This window comes from Cervus canadensis, chromosome X (assembly GCF_019320065.1).
Source record: "Cervus canadensis isolate Bull #8, Minnesota chromosome X, ASM1932006v1, whole genome shotgun sequence".
Classification (NCBI taxonomy): domain Eukaryota; kingdom Metazoa; phylum Chordata; class Mammalia; order Artiodactyla; family Cervidae; genus Cervus; species Cervus canadensis.
In genome coordinates, this window is record NC_057419.1 from 80,774,331 (window position 1) to 80,790,756 (window position 16,426).

Genomic DNA, 16,426 nt, shown 5'->3' on the forward strand with positions numbered 1-16,426 from the left:
GAGAATGCTTTTATTTTTTCAATATTGAGAATAATGTTTGCTGTGGACTTTTCATATATGCCTTTTCATATGTTGAGGTAGTTTCCTTCTATGCCCATTTTTTAAAGCTTTTTATCAGAAATTGCTGTTGAATTTTGTCAAAGGCTTTTTCTGCATCTATTGAATATATTATCATGTTTTTTATCTTTCAGTTTGCTAATAATGGTGTATCACATTGATTTATTTGCATATATTGAAGAATCATTGCGTGCCTGGAATAAACCTGACTTTATCATGGTGTATGAGCTTTTAATGTGTTGTTGAATTCTGTTTGCTAGAATTTCATGGAGAATTTTTGCATATATATTCATTAGTGATATCGGTTTGTAATTTTCTTTTTACGTGTTTTCTTTGCTTGGTTTTGGTAACAGGGTGTTGGTGGCCTCATAGAATGAGTTTGGAAGCGTTCTTTCCTCTGTAATTTTTTGGAAGAGTTTCATAAAAATAGGAGTTGACTCTTCTCTAAATGTTTGATAGAATTCCCCTGTGAAGTTATCTGACCCTGGGCTTTTGTTTTGGGGGAGATTTTTAATCACTGTTTCAATTTCAGTGTTTGTGATTGTGTTGTTCATAATTTCTATTTCTACCTGGTTCAGTCTTTGGAGGTTGACCTTTTCTAAGAATCTGTCCATTTCCCCTAGGTTGTCCTTTTTATTAGCATATATTTGCTCATGATGTTCTCTTATGATCCTTTGCATTTCTGTGTTGTCTGTTGTAACCTCTCCTTTTTCATTTCTGATTTTGTTGATTTGATTTTTCTCACTTTTTTTCTTGATGAGTCTGGCTAGTGGTTTGTCAATTTTGTTTATTTTCTCAAAGAACCAACTTTTCATTTTATTAATCTTTGCTATTGTTTCCTTCATTTCTTTTCCATTTATTTCTGCTCTTATTTCTCTCCTTCTGCTGATTTTGCTTTTTATTGTTGTTCTTCCACTTTTTTCCAGCTGCTTTAGATGCAGAGTTAGGTTGTCAAGTCAATGCTTCTCTTGTTTCTTGAGGTAAGATTCTATTGCTATAAACTTCCCTTTTAGAACTGCTTTTGCTGAATCCCATAGGTTTTGGGTCATCGTATTTTCACTGTCATTTGTTTCTAGGAATCTTTTGATTTACTCTCTCATTTCTTCAGTAACCTCTTCATTATTTAGTAATGTACTGCTTTGTCTCCATGATTTATTTTTTTTTTTTTTTCCTGTAGTTGATATCTAGTCTCATAAGGTTTTGGTCAGAGAAGATACTTGATACAACTTCATTCCTCTGTAATTTACTAAGGCTTGATTTGTAGCACAATATGTGGTCTATCCTGGAGAATGTTCCATGTGCCCTTGAGATGAATGTGTATTCTTCTGCATTTGGATGGAAAATCCTGAATATATCAATAAGCATTTGGTCTAATGTTTCATTTAAGGTTTCTGTTTCCTTATTGATTCTGTGTTTTGATGATTGGTCCATTGGTGTAAGGAGAAGGCAATGGCAACCCACTCCAGCACTCTTGCCTGGAAAATCCCATGGACAGAGGAGCCTGGTAGGTTGCAGTCCATGGGGTCGCTAAGAGTAGGACACGATTGTGCGATTTCACTTTCACTTTTCACTTTCATGCATTGGAGAAGGAAATGACAACCCACTCCAGTGTTCTTGCCTGGAGAATCCCAAGGATGGGGGAGCCTGGTGGGCTGCCCTCTATGGAGTCACATAGAGTCAGACACGACTTAAGTGACTCAGCAGCAGCAGCAGTCATTGGTGTAAGTGGGATGTTGAAGTCCCCATAATAGTATTGTGTTACTGTTGATTTCCCCTCTTATGCCTGTTAGTGTTTGCCTTGGTCATTATGTATTGTCTTTGTCTCTTATAATATTCTTTATTTTAAAGTCTATTTTGTCTGAAGTAAGAATTGCCACTCTGACTTTCTTTTGGTTTCCATTCACATGGAATATATTTTTACATCCTTTTACTTTCAGTCTGTATGTGTCTCTAGGTCAGAAGTGGGTCTCCAGTAGGCAGCATATATATGGGTATTGTTTCTGTATCCATTCCATTAGCCTGTATCTTTTGGTTAGTGTATTTAATCTGTTTACATTTAAGATAATTATTGATACATATATTCCTACCAGCATTTTCTTGATTGTTTTGGGGCTTTTTTGTGTGTGTGTTTATTTGCTATACAAATTCTTTTAGTATTTGTTAAAAGGCTGATTTTATAGTGCTGAATTCTCTTAACTTCTGCTTTTGTGTAAAGCTTTTGATTTCTCCATGAATTTTGAAGGAGATCTTTGTCAGTTATAGTACTTATTCTTCCATTGCTTACTGGCCTGCAGAGTTTCTACTGAAAGATCCACTGTTAATTGTATGGTTTTCCCTTGTATATTACTTGTTGCTTTTCCTTTGCTGCTTTTAATATATTTTTTAAAAGTTTGTGCTTAATCTCTGTTAGCTTTATTAATATGTGTCTTGATGGGTTTCTCTTTGGGTTTGCCTGTAAAGGACTTTCTGCACTTCTTGGATTTGATTGACTATGTGCTTTCCCATATTGGGGAAGTTCTCAACTATAATTACTTCAAAATATTTTTAGTTCCTTTCTTTTTTTCTTCTTGCTCTGGGACTCCTATAATTCAAATATTGGTGCATTTAGTACTGTCCCAAAGGTCTCTGAGGCTATCCTCAATTCTTTCCATTCTTTTCCTTTTATTCTGCTCTTCAGCAATTATTTCCACCATTCTATCCTCCAGCTCACTTATCCATTCTTCTGCCTCAGTTATATAGCTATTGGTTCCTTGTAGAGTATTTTAAATTTCAATAATTGTGTTATTCATCTCTGTTTGTTTATTATTTATTTCTTCTATGTTCTTGGTGATTGTATTAACTGTGTTAAGTGCTTCTTGCACTTTTTCCATTCTACTTTCTAGTCTTCAGAACATCTTTACTATCATTATGCTGAATTCTCTTTCAAGGGGATTGCTTATTTCCTCTTCATTTATTTGGTTTTGTGTTTTTCTAATTTCCTCTTTCATTTCTGCTCTATTTCTCTGTATTTTCATCATTTCTTTTCTAACTTGCTTCACTGGAGGTCTCCTTTTCCCAGGTTTTAAGGTTGTATTACTTCTTCCTTTCGGTTTTTGTCCTTGGAGGGAAATGCTGATTGGGTGGTTTGTGATTATTTATTGTTAGGGGTGACTTGTGCCTATGTTCTAGTGTCAAGAGATTAAGCAGGGAATTTCAGAAATAATGGGACATATACACACATTTCCACACATAACCAAAGTGTTATAAAGAAAAGAGTACAAGAGATTGACTTGGTGAAGAAGGGAAACTGACGTGATATCAACCAATTAAAAGCAGAACTAACTAATGCTCAATCTGGAAATCTGAGAATGAGCAGAAGGCCAATTGAGCAAAAAGAGCTCAATCATTTAACTTGCTTGGTGAAAAAAGAAAGAGTGAAGGAAAAAAAGGAGAATATAAAAAGAGAGAGGGAAAAAAAGAGGACAAAGGAGGGAAAAGAGAAAAGGAGTGTGTGGAAAAGAGGATTAAATAAACAGACAGAGGGAGAGAGAGAGGGAGAGAGAGAGAGAGAGAGAGAGAAGAAAAAGTAGAAAAGGAAAGATGAATAGACATATGTGGAAAAGATTTATATATGTATTCAGGAATAGCTACAGCCAATAAAGAACTATAGAAAAAACAGTTGAATATATGTAAAACAAAATCAAATAACTCGTCAAGAGAAAAAAAAAAGGTGAAAAAGAGAAAAAAAAAAAAAAAACCTTAAAATGATTTTTTTCTTTTTTTAAACAAGGAAAACTCCACAGCACCGTAAAAGGCTAAATGTGAAGGCGGGGATATGTAGGGGAAAAAAGTGTGTTTTATAAGAAAACAAAATCTTAAAATGATTTTTTTTTTTTAATTTTGTGAGTGCCACAGGCAGAGTGGGGTGCAGCTGCAGTTGATCTTGATCCCAGAGTTGACTCTTTCAGTTGCCAATACAAGTGAAAGAAGTAGGGTTGGATGTGCCTGCTGTGGGTCCTTGACCTCAGAGATGGTTGCATTGGTGCCCACGTGAGTACCAGAGGTGGAAAAGGATGTGACTGTGGTCAGTCTCCAGCCACAGAAATGGGCACGTTGGTGTTGTGATGTCTACCACAGCTGCCACCAAGCTGTGAGCAGGGAAAGATGCCCACACCTTCCTTGGAGCCTGTGCAGTCAAGCACTGCTGAGGGACCCTAACCCAGTGAGAGTTCCCTGAGAGATCAAACAATGTGCCTCAGGCTGCAGAAACTTCCAGCAGCCCTCTGCCACCATAAGCATTCCCTGTACATCCCAACTGTGTCTGCCACATCCTTCCCTCTCCCAGCCTGAGTGAGCAAGCGAGCCTTAAGCAACCGAGGCTTTCACCCCATCTTGTCTAGGTGGGGAAGAGATGCAAGAGGGTGGACTACAAACAGAGGTGAGGTCAAAACCAAAGCAGAGAAGCAGGGCTGTATGTCCAAAAAAGAGGAAGGAACTTCACTCCTGAAGCCCCAGAAGCAGGCAGATTAAATTCCTACAATTTGCTTGAGACTGTGGACTGTGAGGGCAGTTGTGGACTTTGGAAGTAAGAACAAGAAGGAGTAAGGCAATTTCTGAGCCTATGCTTACCACACAGAGTCCCCAGCATGTCCAGAGACTTTCCAAAATTACTAAAGGGCTCCCTCAGCAGGCAGATTGGCTGGAGCTCAATATGTGGGAGTGGACACACTGAGGATACAGTAAAATATTCTGTTATCACCAAGCTCTATACATACATATATTTGTCCTTTTTTGTTTGTTTGTTTTGTTCTATTATTGTCTTTTTATATTATTATTATTATTATACTTTTACTTGCTTTCTTATTTTAAACACTTTTGTTCTTTTTTCCCCTATTTCCAGAGTACTTTTTTGTTATAATGCATTTTGTCACAAATTTTTGGTTTTATATTTTTGCTAGCTTAGTTTTGGTATTTGTTTGGGTTTGATTATTGGTTTGTTTGTTCTTTTGCTTTTTGGACTCCCCCTCTTTTATTATTTCTTTTTGTTCTTTCTTTCTCTCCTTTTCTTTTTATGAATGCGAGTGTGTGAGTTTCTAAGTGTGTTTTCGTCTGTATAGTTTCATTTTTACCAAGAGTCATGGAGTGAAATGGAACTGGAGGACTCAACCTGCCTGACTTCAGCCTCTACTATAAAGCCACAGTCATCAAAACAGTATGGTACTGGCACAAAGACAGAAATATAGATCAATGGAACAAAATAGAAAGCCCAGAGATAAATCCATGCACCCATGGACACCTTATCTTCGACAAAGAAGGCAAGAATATACAATGGAGAAAAGACAACGTCTTTAACAAGTGGTGCTGGGAAAACTGGTCAACTACTTGTAAAAGAATGAAACTAGAACACTTACTAACACTATGCACAAAAATAAACTCAAAATGGATTAAAGATCTAAATGTAAGACCAGAAACTATAAAACTCCTAGAGGAGAACATAGGCAAAACACTCTCTGACATAAATCACAGCAAGATCTTCTATGACCCACCTCCCAGAATATTGGAAATACAAGCAAAAATAAACAAATGTGACCTAATTAAACTTTAAAGCTTTTGCACAACAAAGGAAATATAAGCAAGGTGAAAAGACAGCCCTCAGATTGGGAGAAAATAATAGCAAACGAAGCAACTGACAAAGGATTAATCTCAAAAATATACAAGCAACTCCTGCAGCTCAATTACAGAAAAATAAATGACCCAATCAAAAAATGGGCCAAAGAACTAAACAGACATTTCTCCAAAGAAGACATACAGATGGCTAACAAACACATGAAAAGATGCTCAACATCACTCATTATTAGAGAAATGCAAATCAAAACCACAATGAGGCACCATTTCTTGCCTGTCAGAATGGCTGCTATCCAAAAGTCTACAAGCAATAAATGCTGGAGAGGGTGTGGAGAACGGGGAAATCTCTTACACTGTTGGTGTGAATGCAAACTAGTACAGCCACTATGGAGAACAGTGTGGAGAGTCCTTAAAAAACAGGAAATAGAACTGATATGACCCAGCAATTCCACTCCTGGGCATACATACACACCGAGGAAACCAGAACTGAAAGAGACACGTGTACCCCAGTGTTCATCGCAGCACTGTTTATAATCGCCAGGACATGGAAGCAACCTAGATGCCCATCAGCAGAAGAATGGATAAGAAAGCAGTGGTACATATACATGATGGAATATTACTCAGCCATTAAAAATAATAGATTTGAGTCAGTTCTAATGAGATGGATGAAACTGGAGCCGATTATACAGAGTGAAGTAAGCCAGAAAGAAAAACACCAATACAGTATACTAGTGCATATATATGAAATTTAGAAAGATGGTAACAATAACCCTATATGTAAAATAGAAAAAGAGACACAGATTTATAGAACAGACTTTTGGACTCTGTGGGAGAAGGTGAGGGTGGGATGATCTGAGAGAATAGCATTGAAACATTTATATTATCAATTGTGAAACAGATTGCGAGTCCAGGTTTGATGCATGAGACAAGTGCTCAGGGCTGGTGCACTAGGATGACCCAGAGGGATGGGATGGTGAGGGAGATGGGAGGGGTTTCAGTATGGGGAACACATGTAAATCAATGGCTGATTCATATCAATGTATGGCAAAATCCACTACAGTATTATAAAGTAATTCTCTTCCAACTAATATAAATAAATGGGGGAAAAAAAAGAGTCGTGGTGATTTTATTGTCTATTCTACTTTTGTTTGTATGTTGGTTTTATTTTTTTTTTTTTCCTATTTATTTCTTTCTCTTTCTTTTCTGTAATATGTGGCTTGTGGAGTTTTGGAGCTCTACCCCAGGGCTGGAATTTAACCTCTGAAGTGGGAGACCAAGGTCCAGGATATTGGACCACCAGAGATCTCCTGACCCATGGAATATTAATTGGATAGAAATCTCCCAAAGACCTCAATCTCAGCTCTAAGATATGGCCCTACATAAAAGTCAGCAAGCTCCAGTGTCAGACACCTCAATTCAAACAACTAGCCAAAATAGGAACACAATACCATGCAGTAGTAGAGAGGGTGCCCAAAGTGATGCCAAACACATCTCAAAGCACATCACTGAACATGACACTGACCTTCAGAGAGACAACATCCAGCTCCACCCACCAGAACACACACACAAGTTCCCCTGCCTGGAAGCCTTCAAAAGACATTGGTCTAATCCTACCCACTGGGGGCAGACTCCACAAGTCAGAGGAAATACAAACTTCCAGACTGTGGAAGGGAGATACAAATCACAAGAAATTAAACAAACAAAAAACAGAGAAACACATAGCAGATGAAGGATCATGTTAAAAACCCATAAGACCAAACAAATGAAGAGGAAATAAGAAATATGCTTGAAAAACAATTCAAAGTAATGATAATAAAGATGATCCAAAATCTAAAAAATAAAATAGAAGCAAAGATAAATAGAAGAGAGACATGAATTGAGAGAACCAAAAAATGTTAAACAAGGATCTAGAAGAAATAAAAGCAGCCAATCAAAAATTAACAATGCAATAGATGAAATAAAAAATACACTGTAGGAAACCAGTAGGAGAATAACTGAGGCAGAAGAATAAATAATAATGTGAAATATAGAAAGGTAGAAATAACTACAGCAGATCAGAATAAAGAAAAAAAAAATGAATGAAAAGAAGTGAGAACAGTCTCAGAATGACTGGGACAACAAAGTGCACCAACATTTGAATTATTGGGGTACCAGAAGGAGAAGAGGAAAAGAAAAAGTATAAGTAAATATTTGAGGAGCTTATAGCTGAAAATTTCCCTAACATGGTAAGGGAAATAGCCATCCAAGTCCATGAAGGCCAGATAGTCTCATACAGGATGAATCCAAAGAGAAACATGCAAAGACACACAGTAGCCAAACTAACAAAAAATTGAGAAGTTAAAATACTAAAAGCAGAAAGGGAAAATCAGTGAATGATACAGAAGAGAATCCCTATAAGGTTAACTGTCAGGAAGCATTTAACAAGAGGCTTCCTGTGTGCTCTTTTGGATCTGTCAGGAACCCTCTGGCCCTTATAGCTGCATGCTTTTCCTGGGGCTGAGGAATCCAGGCATTTCTCATTACAGTGATAAGTACCCTCTTCCTTCTTATGAAAAGGTGATTGTCTGCAACTCTCTCTTTGATAGGAATCATCATATGTTTTGTAAGTCTGGAATTTTAATCTTTATCTTTGCTGAGAATAACTACAGTATATATGCCCACGCCATGTTGATTAAAACACCTTTGCTCCATCAGAGCTTTGGTCCCCGTGTCTGTCTTTCTTTCTTTCTATTCTTTCTGCCTTTCTCTCTCTCTCTCTATTTCTGGCTAATTCCTTGGAGTGTGGAGGCCCGCTGAGCTCACTTTCTTGCCCGTGCTTCTAAGACCCACTAGAGAAGGTGCACTGTGCCTTCACCCACTCGAGAGGGCGCCTGGTGCCTACGTGCAGCAGCGCGAGCCCTAACAACAGGACTCTATTGGCTTTCCGCGTAAACCAGGGGATATCAGCCTCTTTCTCTGTTTTATTTCTTATTGTCGACTCCGGACCACCAGGTTCCGCTCAATTAAAAGACCAACAGTTAACAACTGATTTTTTCTGCAGAAACTCTGTAGGCTAGAAAGGAGTGGCAGGATATAATTTAAAAAAAAAATGATAAAAGGAGAAAACCTACAACCAAGATCCCTCTACTCAGCAAGGATCTCATTCAGATTTGACAGAGAACTGAAAAGCATTACAGATAAATAAAAGCTAAGAGAATTCAAAAACAGCTTAACAACAAATGACAAAGGAAGTTCTCTAGACAGGAAACACAAGAAAAATAAATACCTACAAAAACGAACCAAAACAATAAAGTAAAAAGTAACAGGATCATGTAGTAGCTGTTGTTTAGTCACTAAGTAGTGTCCAACTCTTTTGTGACCCCATGGACTATGTAGCCCACCAGGCTCCTCTGTCCTTGGATTTCCCAAGTGAGAATCCTGGAGTGTGTTGCCATTTCCCTCTCTAGGAGATTTTCCCAATTCAGAGATAGAACCCACACATCTTGCATTGGAAGGTGGATTATATAAACCCATACATCAATAATTGCCTTAAATGTAAAGGTAAATGTATTATATCCTGCAACCAAAAGACAAGACTGGTTGATTGGATCCAAAAACAAAACCCATATATATGTTGTTTATAAGAGACCCAGTTCAGATTGAGGGACACATATAGACTGAAACTTGGGGGCTGGAAAAAGATATTCCATGTAAATGAAAATGAAGATAAAACTGGAGTAGCAATATTTATACTATATAAATAGACTAAATAAAGAGTGTTACAAGAGACAAAGGAGGACAATACTTAATGATTAAGGAATCAATCCAAGAAAAAGATACAACGATTATAAATATACAATCACCAACATAGCAACACTGCAATACATAAGGTGAATTGTAACAACTATAAAAGGGGAATTTGACAGTAACACAATAATTAGGGGGTACCTTAACAGCCCAGTCTCACCATTGGACAGATTATTCAAACCAAAAATTAATAAGGAAACCCAAGCCTTAAATAACAGATTGGACCAAATGGCCCTAATCAATAGCTACAGGACATTCTATCCAAAAAGAGTCAGTCAACTTTCTCAAGTGTACACAGACAAATCTCCTGGATAGAGCATATCTTGGGTCTTAAATCAAGCCTTGGCAAATTTAAGAAAATTTATATTTTATCCAGTTATTTTTCTGACCACAATGCTATAGGATTAAAAACCAATCACAGGAAAAATATAAAAAACAGCAACAACAAAAACACAGGGTGGCTAAAAAGCATGCTTCTAAATAAGCAAGAGGTTTCAGAAGAAATCAAAGAGGATATCACCAAAGAGTTAGAAACAGATAACAAGGAATCATGGCAACTCAAAACTTTTGGGATGCAGCAAATCAATGCTAAGTGGGAAGTTTATAGTTATGAAAACCTGTTTCAAAGAATGAGGAAAACAACAAACAACTCAACCTTATAGCTATAGCAACTAGATAGAAAAAGTACAAGCCCTCCAGAAGTTAGTAAAAGGAAAGAACTCATAAAGATCAGGGCAGAAATAAATGAACGAAACAATAACAAAGATCAATAAATCTAAGAACTAGTTCTTTGAGAAGATAAAAATTGACAAACCATTAGCCATACATATGAAGGAAAAAAGGGAGAAGAATCAAATCAATAAAAGTAGGAAAAAAAAAAAAAAAAACTTACAAGGGACAAACAGAAATCCAAGTATAAAAGGAGACTACTATGAGCAAAGGTCCGTCTAGTCAAGGCTATGGTTTTTCCAGTGGTCATGTACGGATGTGAGAGTTGGACTGTGAAGAAAGCTGAACACTGAAAAATTGATGCTTTTGAACTGTGGTTTTGGTGAAGACTCTTTAGAGTCCCTTGGACTGCAAGGAGATCCAACCAGTCCATCCTAAAGGAGATTGGTCCTGGGTGTTCATTGGAAGGACTGATGCTGAAACTGAAACTCCAATATTTTGGCCACTGCATGTGAAGAGTTGACTCATTGGAAAAGACCCTGATGCTGGGAGGGATTGGGGGCAGGAGGAGAAGGGGACAACAGAGGATGAGATGGCTGGATGGCATCACCGACTCGATGGACATGAGTCTGAGTAAACTCCAGGAGTTGGTGATGGACAAGGAGGCCTGGTGTGCTGCGATTCATGGGGTCACAAAGAGTCGGACACGGCTGAGTGACTGAAATGAACTGAACTGAATTGAACTATGAGCAACTATAGGTCAATAAATGGACAAGTTGGAAGAGATGGGCAAATTTTTAGAAAAGTACAACCTTCATAGAATGAACCAGGAGGAAATAGAAAATATGAACAGACCAATCACAAGCACTATAATCCAGTGGGAAAAAAAAAATCTTACAAGAAGAAAAGCCTAAAAAAAAAAAAAAGAAGAAAAGCCTAGTACAAGATGGTTTCATAGTTGAATTTTATGAAATGTTTAGAGAAGAGCTAACACAAATCCTGCTCAAAATTTTCCAAAAAAATCCGGAGGGAGGAAAATTCCCACTCATTATATCAGATCACCATCACACTGAAAACAAACCCAGGCAAAGATACCACAAATAAATAAATTTACATGCCAGTATCACTGAAGAACATTGATCTAAAAAAATCCTCAAAAATTCTAACAAACAGAATCCAACAACACATCTAAAAGATCATGCCATGTGATCAAATTTGTTTTCCAGTGAAGTAAGGATTCTTCAACATAACCAAATCAATCAATGTGATACATTATGTTAAAAAATAAAACATATAAACCATAAGATCATCTAAATAGATGCAGTGAAAGCAATTAATAAAATTCAATACCCATTTATGATAAAAACCCTCCAGACAACTGGCATAGAAAGGACTTATCTCATCATTGGGATTCCCTGGTGGCTCAGAGGTAAAGCCTCTGCCTGTGATGTGGGAGACCTGGGTTTGATCCCTGGGTCAGGAAGATCCCCTGGAGAAGGAAATGGCAACACATTCCAGCACTCTTGCCTGGAAAATTCCATGGGCTACAATCCATGGGGTTGCAAAGAGTTGGACACGATAAAGGCCATATACAACAAACCAACCACAAACATTATTGTCAACTGTGAAAAACTGAAACCATTTCCCCTAAGATCAGGAAAAAAAAAAAAAGAAAAACAAGAGTACCCACTGTTATCAGTATTATTCCATATATTTTTGGACGTCCTAGCCACAGGAATCAGAGATGAAAAAGGAAATAAAAGGAATCCAGATTGCAAAAGAATATAGTCACTGTTTGCATATGTCATGATGCCATACATAAAAAAAAAAAAAAAAAAAAAACACTAAAGATGCCACCAGAAAATTACTAGAGCTGATCAATGAAGTTAGCAATTTTGCAGAATACAAATTCACTACAAGAAACCCCTTGCATTCTTATACACTAACAATGAAAAGCTAGAAAGAGAAATCAAGGAAGCAATGTTATTCTCTATTTGAACAAAGAAGGAAATATGTAGGAACAAACCTACCTAAGGAGACACAATAACTGTATGTAGGAGAGCATAAGACACTGATGTAAGAAATCAAAGACAACAAAAAACAGATGGAGAGAAATACCATGTTCTTGGAATGGAATAATTAATATTGTTAAAATAGCTATATTATCCAAAACAATCTACAGATTCAACAAAATCCCTATCAAATTACCAATGGCATTTTTGACAGAAGTAGAACAAAACAACTTTACAATTTTTATGAAAACACAAAAGATCTCAAATAGCCAAAACAATCTTAAGAAAGAAAAAAATAATGATGGAGGAATCAGCCTCCCTGCCTTCAGACTATACTACAAAGCTAAAGTCATTGAGGTGGTATGGTATTGGCACAAAAACAAAAATATAAAGAAATAGAACAAGATAGAAAGTGCAGAGATAAATCCATGCACCTATGGATAACTTATCTTTGACAAAGGAGACAAGAATATACAATGGAGAAAAGACAGCCTCTTCAATAAGCAATGCTGAGAAAAATTGATAGCTGTGTAAAAGAATGAAATCAGAACACTTCCTAAAACCATACACAAAAATAAGCTCAAAATTGATGTAAATTTAAATGTAAGGTCAGAAAGTATAAAATTCTTAAAGGAAAACATGGACGGAAGACTCTGTCATAAATTGCAGCAAGATCCTCTTTGACTCACCTCCTTGAGTAGTGGAAATAAAATCCAAAATAAAATTTAAACATAAAAGGATCTAATTAAGCTCAAACCTTTTGCACATCAAAGGAAATCACAAACAAGATGAAGAGACAAATCTCAGAATGGGAGAAAATAACTGCGAATGAAATAACTGACGAAGGATTAATCTCCAAAACATATAAGGGCTCAACATCAAGAAAACAAACAACCCAACCAAAAAATGGGCAGAAGACCTAAACAGACACTTATTCAAAGAAGACATAGAGATGGCTAATAAACACATGAAAAGATGCTTGACACCTCTCATTACTAGAAAAGTGGAAATCAAAACTATAATAAAGTGACACCTCATACCAGACAGAATGGCCATCATCAAAAAATCTGCAAATTATAAATGCTGGAGAGGATGTGGAGAAAAGGGAACCCTCCTGCACTGTTGGTGGGAAAGAAAATTGATACATCACGTATAGAGAACAGTACAGAGATTCTTCTAAAATATAGGAATAAATCTACCATATAACCCAGCAATCCCACTACTGAGCATATACCCTGAAAAAGCAAAATTTAAAAAGACACATGTACCCCAATGCTCCCTGTAACACTACTTACAATAGCCTAAACATAGAAGTAACCTAGATTTCCATTGACAGTTAAATGGATAAAGTTGTTGTACATATATACAATGGAATTTTATAGAAAAACAAAATGTATGAAAAGTAAGTAGAAGAAGTAGCAAATAACATACAAAAGAATCCTGGTAAGGTTATTAGCTGATTTTTCAACAGAAATTCTGCAGAACAAAAGAGACACAGGGTATATTTCAAGTGATGAAAGGAAAAACCTACAACTAAGGATACTCTATCCAGCACAGCTTTCATTCATATTTGATGGAGAAATCAAAGACTTTACAGACAAGCAAAAGCCAAGAGAATTGAGTCACAGGACTGGGAAAGCTCAGTTTCCATTCCAATCCCAAAGAAAGTCAATACAAAAGAATGTTCAAACTATCAAACAATTGCACTCATTTCACATGTTAGCAAGGCAATACTAAAAATTGAAAGGTTGTTGCTGGATTGTGAAAGACGCTGGGATTCTTGGCCTCTCAAGGAGAAGAATTCAATCCAGCCACAGTGACAAGGATTGATTGCTCAGAGGTTTTGTGTAGTAAAGTTAGAGTACTTTATTAAAGTATAAAAGAGATAGAGAAAGCTTCTGACACAGATATCAGAAGGGAGAAGAAAGAGTGTCCCCCTGATAGTCTTTAGCTGGATGTTTTATAGCCACTAGCAGTCTGCTAATTAAAGAAAGGGAATGTCTCAAAACTCAGAGACTGGCACCAGGACCCTCACCCCCAACATGAATTTTGAGATAACATTGGAACAAGGTAAGTTGTCCCAGACCATAAAATGATTGACATGGATCTTGAAGAAAGGCAGGTTTCCAAGTAAATACATAGTCTTATTAACATAGCTTAAGAGAACATTTACATAGTAAAACTTACTGCTTTGTCAAGTTGGTTTGAGCCAACTTGAAGACAGAGTCTAGGATAAATACATAGTTCATTAACATAGCTTAAGAAAAACATTTGCATAAGAAAAACACATTGGTTAGCTCAAGGTCTGAGAAAAGTTAAGTTCAGGTGTAACCAGGTGTCATCGTGGTAACACAGAATTTTGAGAGAAACCTCTTTTTAAATTTGTATAGATAGAGAAGGGGAGAAAACCTAACACTTGTAGTTTGTTTCTTTCTGCCTCTTAAGAGAAAGATAAAAAAATGTCTGACATTTGAAGCCTATTTCCTCAATTTGGAGACCCCTGACCTTCCTGCCTGTTACCCTCTCATCCCCCACCCTGCTTTTCTTTTAAGAGAATTATGTTGCCTAGGGAAAGGGTGCTTCTGAGCTGAGAAGGGGCATCATCCCTAAATTGGTGAGGCAATGTATTCTCCTAACCCTCATACTGAGGGTCTCTGATCCAGGGGCCCCAAGTAGTAGTTGGAGGAAGCTGCCGCAGTCGCAGGAGTTTGAGCAACAATTTGTAACTTAAAAACTTTCATGCGACTAGAAACAAATCCAGCTACACAGTTACAGATGCAGGGATAAAACAGCAAAAACAGAACAATTAGAACTATTGCAATTTGGATAGTTTTCCACCATGGGGAACTAGTTAACGTCTCCCAAAGTGAGGCAATTGAAGCTTCAGGAGTATCCATAGCCTGGACCACCTTGTTCATGTGTTTAGTAAAGTGAGTAACATTAGTGTTCATATCAGGTATATATGTACAGCACTAGGTATAAATAAGGGCACAAGTTCCTCCTTGGGCAGCTGTCAAACTATCTAAGGCCAACCTGTTTTGTAAAACCATCTTTCTAATTTGTATTTGTTCAGCATTAAGAGCTGAAATAGCTTTTTGAGAATTTTGTAATGCCTGTTGAGTAAAGATAGTCAGAGAATCCACTCATAGCATAACATCTGTAGTTCCCAGAGAGGGAACCAACACTGCAGCCAAATAATCATGCTAGTGAAATACAGACCTTGCCCAGTGAGTTCAAAGGTGTGGTAAATTAGCAGGCTTCTCTGGAAGCTCTGAAAATATGAAGCCATGAGTAAAAGCTAGACCTAGAGTGCATCTCCATATCGAGCCAGGGGGAAGCCACGCCCATAGGTAAGAGTCACATATTCAGTAGGGCCCATTTGGAGCAAGCCAGTGTGATTGAGATATCCAGTCCCAATCAGTGCCTGGCCAGGTAAAGGGAGGACCTGAACTCAGATTGGAAAATGCGGGAATGATTACATTGAATATTTCCTGAGGCAAAAATTCCAATTGTTTCCAAACATTTTAATTAAGTTTTTGGTTAACTTTTGGGGATGGCTCTATTTGTTCCCAGCATACGGGGTTGCTAGATATTAGACATCCCTTTTCAGGAGTTAGCCGTATAACCTCATGCCATATTTGATAAGTGTCAGGTAAAAAGCCACCAGATCTAGACCCATTTACCTTCTTATGTGTAACAAAATAGTTATTAAAACAAGACAGCCTCAGTTCAGTTGCTCAGTCGTGTCTGACGCTTTGTGACCCCATGAACCTCAGCACACCAGGCCTCCCTGCCCATCACCAGCTCCCAGAGTCCACCCAAACCCATGCCCATTGACTTGGTGATGCCATCCAACTATCTCATCCTCTGTCGTCCCCTTCTTCTCCTGACCTCAATCTTTCCCAGCACCAGGGTCTGATGATGAAGCTGAAATTCAATACTTTGGCCACCTGATTTGAAGAGCTGACTCATTTGTAAAGACCCTGATGCTGAGAAAGACTGAGGGCAGGAGGAGAAGGGGACGACAGAGAATGTGATGGTTGGATGGCATCACAGACTCAATGGACATGGGTTTGGGTGGACTCTGGGAGCTGGTGATGGACAGGGAGGCCTGGTGTGCTGTGGTTCATGGGGTTGCAAAGAGTCGGACAAGACTGAGTGACTGAACTGAACTGAAACACCATATTTACTAATTGAAATTTAAAAGTCATTTGATAATCCAAGTATATGCAGAAAAAGCTTTCAGTAAGATTCAGCATTCATTTATAATTAAAACTCTTCAGAAAGTTGACATGGAA

At 37.5% G+C, this 16,426-nt stretch overlaps 1 long non-coding RNA gene across 1 annotated transcript; it reads right to left on the reverse strand.

Moving 5' to 3' along the window:
• Positions 1-3,330: 3,330 nt before the first annotated feature.
• Positions 3,331-12,990, reverse strand: LOC122434560. Its single transcript, XR_006267414.1, has 3 exons — positions 12,886-12,990; positions 5,604-5,643; positions 3,331-3,343 (listed from the first exon to the last, which is right to left on the reverse strand). It is a non-coding gene; the product is annotated as an uncharacterized LOC122434560 (long non-coding RNA).
• Between the last annotated feature and the right edge of the window lie 3,436 nt (positions 12,991-16,426).